Source organism: Benincasa hispida, chromosome 4 (genome assembly GCF_027475165.1).
Source record: "Benincasa hispida cultivar pf3 chromosome 4, pf3_genome.v1.1, whole genome shotgun sequence".
NCBI lineage: Eukaryota > Viridiplantae > Streptophyta > Magnoliopsida > Cucurbitales > Cucurbitaceae > Benincasa > Benincasa hispida.
The window spans coordinates 12176113-12185599 of record NC_143481.1 but is presented as its reverse complement, the minus strand read 5'-3'; positions in this window follow the sequence as shown (position 1 = coordinate 12185599).

Sequence of the window (9487 nt, the reverse complement as noted above, 5' to 3'; positions counted from 1 at the left end):
TATTTCTTTAATGAATTATTGCATATATAAAATAATCAACCATTATTTCAAATAATATATAATTATGAGGCTTTAGGGCATGCATCCTAATACATTCAACCTAGTGTATCCTTTTGGGGTGCACCAATGTCGTTCGTGAAGAAGAAAGACGATACACTACAATTATGTACGGCAGCTAAACAAAGTAACAATACGTAACAAATATATGTTATCCCGTATTGATGACTTGTTTAATCAGCTTAAGGATGCTTCGATGTTCTCTAAGATTGACTTACGATCAGGGTATCATCAGCTGAAGATTAAGGAGTCAGATGTTCCAAAGACAACTTTCAAGATAAGATATGGACACTATGAGTTTCTAGTGATGTCATTTAGATTAACCAATGCCCCAACGGAATTCATGGATCTCACGAATTGAGTGTTCCATCCATACCTTGACCAGTTTGTGATTGTGTTCATTGATGATATACTGGTATACTCTGAGAGTAAGGAGAAACATGTTCAACACCTCAGGATTGTATTACAAACATTATGTGATAGGAAATTGTATGCCAAATTCAGTAAATGTGAATTTTGACTGGATCAAGTTGTATTTATATGTAGAAAATTGTAAGATATATTTTTATTTAATTAAATTCACATATCGAATTAATATTAAGAATATTTGGAAAATTATATATCTAGTAAAAAAAATGTAACAAATAACAAAAAAAAATCATAAAATGAAGATTTTTTTTCTTAGAACGCTTTATCACAAAAATTACTGGAAAATGAAGTTTTGTTCTCTGATGATCCTCCAAATTTGGAGGAATTGAAAGTTGAATTGTTGAAGAAATGCAGTGACATTCTATTGGTTGCTAAGATGATGGAGGAGATTTAATTAAAAAAAATCATGATAGAGGAAAAATACAGAGCAACAACAGAAAGACGAATAAGATGATGATGACGAAATTCATGGAGAAAAATTAGGATTAAAATTTTTTTATTTCTTATTTTATTTAACCATATTCCTGCAAGAAATGTAGTGGGTTAATTGTTGTTCATTACAAAAAAAAATAATAATAATAAAAGAAAGAATAAAAACTTTAAAAAAGAAAAGAAAAAATTGCAATCCATATTTTATTCAAACAAAGATGGATAGAATTATTGAATTTCAAATTTTCAAAATAAAAATAGTAATCATAAAAACAGATTATTTAGGTCTCGTTTGGTAACTATTTCGTTTTCTGTTTTTAATTTTTGAAAATTAAGCCTATTTCTTCTCCATTTTATTACAATTATTTGCATCTTTCCTAAGTGCAATAGTTGAATGCTTAGCCAAATTCCAAAAACAAAAACAAGTTTTCAAAAGCTACTTTCTTTAGTTTTCAAATTTTGGTTTGATTTTTTAAACGGTTGGTAAAAAGTAGATAACAAATGAAAAATTTTGGAGGTGAAGTTTTGTCTATATGCTTAATTTTCAAAAACAAAAAACCAATAACCCAATAGTTATCAAACGGAGTCTTATAGTTCAAAAACCTACACCAAATATCCTGAATATATGAATTGTCCGTACTCCAAACACAAACATATAAATTCAGACAAAATAACTTTACACTCTAAACACAAACATATAAACTCCAAACATCATATCTCAACTTAACATCTCAATCAGTTAGTTGTCTTGTGAAATATAAACATAACTTTTAGTTTTTAAAACTTAAAACTTTATTTTATTTTCTTAATCTAAATTGACTTTTTATAATGTTCCTCATGGTAAAATTTAAACTTCATTTTGTGTTTTGAATACTCTATAAAGTACGACTTCATATATTAAGACTACCATTAATATTTAAAGAGGTTAGGCGGGGAAGGAAAAAGATTGGGCGACTTCGATTTTTAATACTTAATTTGTGGATTGGTCAATGTTCTATGTTTTCAGTCTAATATATGGTCAACGGTGAGAGGATGGGAAGAAGAATAATAAATGTTTGGGTGAAAGCAAAAGGGAAAAAGAGGAGTTAAAGAGAAAACAAGAAAGTTAGAAAAGATAATAAAAGAAGTTCGGGTACATGAGTTGGATTGGATTGTATAGTTTTTTTGGACCAGCTCGAAAATTCGAGTTGGCCAAGTTAACAATCCGTATAAGATCTTCAATCCAACTTTTAAAATTCGAGTTAGATTGGATTGAGTTTGTAGATTATTGTTTTTTTCTTTAGTTTAAAATACTTAAATTTATCTACAACACATATCTAATAACTAAAATTTCATAAAATTTAAATGATAAATACCAAATAGCTATAATATCTATCACAAACTTTAAACAAAAGCAAACATTCCTAAAGGAGAAACATTAAAAATTCACAAATCATCAATCATAAAAGAAATAATTCGAGTTGGGCTGGATCAACAAAAAAAATTATTCAAATCAAGACCCATAATAAATTAAAGGTTTTTTTTTACATAAAATATCCTCTTTGGGTCACGTATTTCAAAAATGTCTTTGAATTTGATTTTTTCGAGAAAGACTTTTAATATTATTTTTGGACAAATTTATTTTTTTTATTTTTTTTATTCTTGATTTTTATATATATTTACCTATTTTCAAAACTTTCTTAATGATTGAAAAAGAAATTGCATTTATTATGGAGAGAGAAGATACATTTAATAAGATTTTTTTCATATTTTTCAAATTGAGAGAGAAAATGCATTTATTCGTTGAGATTTTTCCTTTTATTTAATCTAATTGTGAGAGAAAATGCATTTACTGAAATTTTATTTTCTATATTTCGTTGGTTTCACTTTTTTTTTTTTTTTTTTTTTTTTACAAATTCATGGTTATTTAAAATATATCTTAGAATATTTTTATTAGGTATTTGAAAATATTCTAAACAGTATATGAAATATACCACATTGAATAAATTAGAGATTGATTCAATTTTTTACATAAATCACCATATAATCAAATATATGAAATATACCATAATATATAAATAATATTGGCTTAATGTTCGACTTGAATCGCAATATATATCATAAATTTCATTTACAGTGTATATATCCATTTAATTAATCAGATTTCCCAACACAACAAAATTTGATATATCACAATACATAAAATTTAAATAAAAAACTCTCAATTAATCTTTATATTCTTACAAATACCTTGATATATTGTCAATATACCTTGGAACATATACAAAATTAAGTTAATAGATATTACAATATACAAAATTAAGAATATATATTGTCTAATCGATTTTTTTTATCAGTTATCCCACAATATATAAATCACATATAGACTTAATATTCAATATAAATCATAGTATATATCAAATAAACAACGGTATATACCACAGTATATAATTCACATATATCAAATAAAGGAATGCTTGAGGTTATAACATATATATTTAGGATTTAAAAAAAAAAAAAAAGGTTCTCCTCGGTCTTGGTGCAGCAGATTGGTATAGGCGGCTTTTGACCAAATCCGACGAGCAAACGAGATGTAAGACATTAATATAATATAACCCGCCTTTTATGTCAAAACCCCTAAATTAAACCAAATTCATCAAAAAAAACAAAAATAACCCAATCAAACTTTTATAGATTGGATTGAGTAGTCCAGATCATTTGAATCGTATGGTCATTTAAACACTCCTACATAGAACTACAAAAACTTATTTTGAAAAATGAAGAGATACTTTATTTGTACCAAAAAATTTGGATATATTCGTGATTATGACGTTGGCAACGTCAATAATAGTTTCTTAACCAATTTTTAGAGGCTGGTAGTGTTGGGGTTTGTGCCCTAAAGTCTCATGTCCAGTAGTTTGTAAACAACTTTGTACGAACACTTGTGATGTATAATATAAATGATATTTACTTTACTGCTTGACTTTGCACATTTAGATTTCACCACAAACCAATAAACATAAAATCCTTGGTTATTTGTCTGTGACTCAAGCATGTATATGGTGACATACAAGTGGATTATGTCTTGAGTGATAACCAAAATGGTCTATAGTATATGGATATAGGAGGAAAATCTTATCCTAGTAACGCTACGGATGCGGCCCGCTTTGTGGAATGGTCACAAGTATTGTGACTTGTTACAGATGATCTGATCATGATCATTTGTGTAAAGGACATGCGAGCGAGGGCGTCCTATACAAACGAGCGGGGGCATCCTATACAAAGAGTTTGTATAAGACCTGACCACGAAGTGTTAACGTCTCGTTATATAACACCATTCATAACTGAGATTTCACTTCACTAGGATGATTATAGGTAACATGACCTCAATCCTGAGTGAGTTGGGAACTCCTGCCATTAAAGGCGGTCCTTTGATTTGTATGGGTGCGAGTGGCCAGAACGCAAACTCAAACCTACCATTTTGGGGATTTGTCTGATTTGGGAGCTGGGAACTCAGCTACACAAGATGGAATTCACTCCTTCCCTGAGGCATGGGTAAGTAGATAGATAGCTCCCTTAAGGGTTGATTCTAGGGTTTGAACAATGTGGCACCATGCACCTTCTCATGGCCCGAGAGGTGTTCACACATAAAAGGACTATGTTGTATTGTTCATTAGAGGGATCAATGGTACTTAAGAAGGAAGATGTAATTATAGGGGCAAAACGGTAAATTGGTCTGCTGTAATTACGAGCATCTGTAAAGGGTCATCGTATTAATAATTGGTTATATCAATGGACATAGAAATATATCTATGGCAAGAAGAGTTCAACTGTCGGTCTTTAGTGGAATGGCTAGCAGTTAACGGATGGTGGATATCGTGATTAAAGAGTTTAGTCAGCTATTTACATACCGTTGGAACTTCGAGCCATAGGTTTATAAGGTCCCCTTGGTAGCTTGGATACAAGTTGAGAGTCGGTTTTTGGGTCAATTTGAAATGTTCAAATTGACAAGGGGGAGTTCGATTATATATGATATAATTGAACGAGTTAATTAAATATGATATAATTAAATTTATGTATGAGATACATTAATTTGGAGGAAATTGGACATAAATATGATTTATATCTAGTAGAGAAAAAAATATTATAATTAATTTTTTATATTAATTTATAAATTATGAATGTGATAAAATCACATTAATTGGACGGTCATAAAGGAAATGGAAAGGCACCTCTTCGTTTAAAATAACGGATGAGTGCATTATAAATAGCAAACGATATGTTGATCTCAGTGTGTGTGGGTATTGTGAAAAAGATAGTATCATCGTTTAGAAAATCAGTGCCTATACGATAGGACTGCACGATCGCTTACATATACGATATTGCTAAGCAATCGCATACCAATTACACCGTCGCGCGCTATTATCTAAACGATCGTTTACCTTTTTACTAAGTGATCGTTTTCCCGGTATTTACTAAATGATCATATAGACGATCGCTTAGTTTTTCCTACGCGATCGTTTTGGACGATCACTCACCCTTTTCCTACACGATCGTATAGACGATCGTTTACCTTTTCCTACACGATCGTATAGACGATCGTTTACCTTTTCCTACACGATCGTTTAGACGATCGCTTACTTTTACTACACGATCGTACACTTTACCTAAACGATCAAGCATATTGTCTATGCGATAGACGACCGCATCTCCCACTTGCTTGATCGTTGTGTACGATCGCTCTTCCTCCTTCCCTCTACTAAATTCGAACAAAGCCCACACTTTGGATTCTTACTCCAAGAATACTGAGGGCTCTAAGTGGTGTTGTCTTCTCCAATTCCTTCTGTTCGAGTGGTGACTGTTCGAGATAGACGGTTGGGCTTCAGACTCGAGAAATCTTCATCTGGTATGATTTCTTGATCCCTTTAGCATTATGAAAGTATGTTTGAATGTATATGTGGTAATTCTGTCACAATGAATTGGAAAGATCCGCTTCCGCTCGTAGGTACTCTTGAATAAGAGTTCCTTCAATTGGTATCAGAGCACCCGGTTTTCTAATATTCCAATTCATTGCTGCAAAAAAATTGCAAATACATTCTTGATGGGTGCATTTCTACACTGTTTAATCATTAAATTGTTGTGGATGTTTTCGTGGATGTTAGTCTCGGTTTGTTTTAATTCTTTTACATTTGCAGTTGTTTGTAAAGTCACCTACGGTTTTGGGCATTAATAATCGTTATCGAGTCTGTATTCAAAGTCTGTATGAGTTTGGAATTGTTCACGAAGAAAATCAGAGCAAGCGTTGTGGTTCTTCGAGGAAGGTATGCGATCAAGTGTTGGATCATATCGTGCAGACGATGGGGAATGCGAACAAGTGTTGATCGCATCGTGCAGTCAATGGAGTACGCGATCGCTGTTGATCGCATCAGTTAAACGATGGGATATGCGATCAAGTGTTGATCACATCGTGCAGTTGATGGGGTACGCAATTGCTGATGATCGCATTATGTAAACGATCGGGTAAGCAATCAAGGGTTGATCGCATCGTGTTGAAAATCGGTTACGCGATCACTGAGTATCAGGTCGTGTAGTCGAGGTGATGCTCGTATATCGCTTAATGCACACGCCTGGTCAATCGTTTAGGTCAGCAAGCTTCATCGCTTAGTAACTGACTAAACGATCGTTTAGTAACGCAAGGTAAATCGTTTACCTAACGTCGCATTAAGTGATCACATAGACGATCGTTCTAGTCAGCAAGCTTCATCGCTTAGTAACTGACTAAACGATTGCTTAGTAATGCAAGGTAAATCGTTTACCTAATGTCGCGTTAAGTGATCGCATAGACGATTGTTTTTCTCAGCAAGCTTCATCGCTTAGTAATTGACTAAATGTTTGCTTAGTAACGCAAGGTAAATCGTTTACCTGACGCCACGTTAAGTGATCACATAGACGATCGTTTTGGTCTGCAAGCTTCATTGCTTAGTAACTGACTAAACGATCGCTTAATAACGCAAGGTAAATCGTTTACCTGATTGCACACATCGGTTAGACGATGAGATGCTCGCATATTGTTTAACGCACGCGCACACTAGACGATCGTTTAAGTCAGCAAGCTTCATCACTTAGTAAATGACTAAACGATCGCTTAGTAATGCAAGGTAAATCATTTACCTGTTGTCGCGCTACGCGATCGCATAGACGATCAGGCTTCGCTGCCTCATTGTTGTCTACGCGATCGTTTAATTATGCTTCTATCGTCTAGTTCGCTTTAGACGATCGTCTACCTACGGCATTTACTACACGATGGAGTCCTCTTGGCAGTTCAAGACCCGGTTCGCCTGTGAACCAGTTTGCTCGATGAAAAATGTAATAGATAGGGTTATTTCATTCTGGTTTTGTAAAGGCTCATCCCGATCCATAAATCCTTCATTTTTTACATGCGATGTAGGTTTTTAATATGTCATATGGTATGCACATATAGATAAATCCCACCTTAAGTCATGCATATTTTCTTTATTATAAGTGTGATAATTTAGAGAAGCATGCTCATGCATCATATAATATAAGGGTTATATTTATGTATGCTTTATTTATCTTTTTTACATTATATTTATAAGCATTATAAATACTTCGTTATGTGGGATGAGTGTTTTAGTTGTTTATTTTATAAATGGTTATAAAATGAAATTAGAACTAAAATAATTAGTAAAATATCCATATGTAGCAAGTCTATATATAGTAGACCTTTTGTCGAAGGCGGATTCTGTCTAAGCTGGGGTATTTAAGATGACGACAACGGAACACCCCTACCTGTGAACCTACCTGGAAAGGTAATTTAGATAGATTTGATGCATGCAAACTAAGATCAGTCCATTAAAGAGTTTAATGTGACTACTTGGATTTTTTTATTTCAAAGACAAAAGTTGTTTTTTAGCAAACTTTATAAATGACTTAGATCATAATCAGTAGTCGGATTGTCTAGGTTAATAAACCCCTAGGTAGAATATTCAGTGGGAGGTTCTTGGGGCATTTGATGCTTCATTTTCACCTCTCACGTTTCTCCTTTATAGTCCACACCGTGAGATCTACCCTCGGCCTCGAGGCATCTTTGGCGTGTCCCCCCAATGGATGGTGTTTGGGTAGGTCAATATCAAGGTGGATGGAGAGAGTGTTCATAGTAAGTGGGAGCGAGAAGTGCGACAGCATATCCTTTGGTCTCCCTCATTGGATTGAATAAAGTTTCTGCGCATCGCCTCGTGGCACCCTGGGTGTATCCCCCTATAGGATGATTGTCTTGCACGTTTCTTTATTTGGTCTTCTGTAAGAGGATAAGGTTACTTAGTCTCTTGTCCTAATCTGTCTTTACCCTACGGTAAGCACATTAGGGCGAGACTCTGGGGCCGAAAACGAGGGGTTACACTTATGCAAAATTGTTAAGGGTTAACTATTCTGGACCGAAAAAATGGGGGAGCTATTAAGTTTAGTTTCAAGAGTTGGTTCTACCTAATGGTTAAGATTGTCTCATCACAGTGAAGAGCCATCCGATCACCCTACCGGTGATGTTTGTCCTGCCTCACTGAGGCATCATTGCAAAATAGAAGTCTTTTCACTTAGGGTACTTGGAATCTGTTTTGTTAAAAATTAATTGGTTAATTAAAAAGTGGTTTTTGTAAAGTCTTATAAAAGGTTATTCGTTTTTTTCTTCAGCAACGATTTTTTTAATAGCATCAGCCACTATCAATTTGCTTAGCGTCGAAAAACTGAATGGCCAAAACTATTCAAGTTGGAAACATATGCTCACAATGATACTCATCATTGAGGATCTCAAATTTTTCCTAACGGAGGAATGTCCTCCTATTCCACCTCAGGATGCTACTCGAAATGTTTGGGCGGCGTACGAGCGTTAGACACGGGCAAACGAGAAGGCCCGAGCCTATATTCTGGCCAATCTTAGTGACGTGTTGGCCAAGAAATACGAGTCTATGGTCTCAGCACATGAGATCATGGAGTCCATGTGAGGAATGTTTGGACAGTCATCTAGATAGCTCAAGCATGAAGCTCTAAAACACATCTTCAGCTCCAAAATGGAGGAAGGCACCTCTGTTCGTGAACACGTGCTGAATATGATGGTCCACTTTAACGTGGCAGAGATGAATGAGTCTAAAATCGATGAAGGTAGTCAGGTTAGCATTATCCTGCATTCATTGCCGAAGAACTTCCTCCACTTTGTCAGCAATGCGATTCTTAACAAAGTGGAATACTCCCTTACCACTCTCCTCAACGAGTTGTAGACTTACCAATCCTTACTAAAAAAAAGGAGAAAAGGGGAGGTGAGGCAAATGTTGTCTCATCCTATAAAAGGTTCTATTGAGGTTCGACCTCAGGAACAAAGTCTGCACCTTCAACTTCTAACTCTGGAAAGGGGAAGAAGAAGAAGGGTGGTAAAGGGAAAAGGAATGCACCTGCTAACCTGCCACCTGTCGCCCAGAAGAAGCGTCCACCGCTGGTTGGAAAAGGAAAATGTTTCCACTGTAACCAGGACGAACACTGGAAGAAGAATTGTCCTCGTTATCTAGAGGAAAAGAAGGCTGCC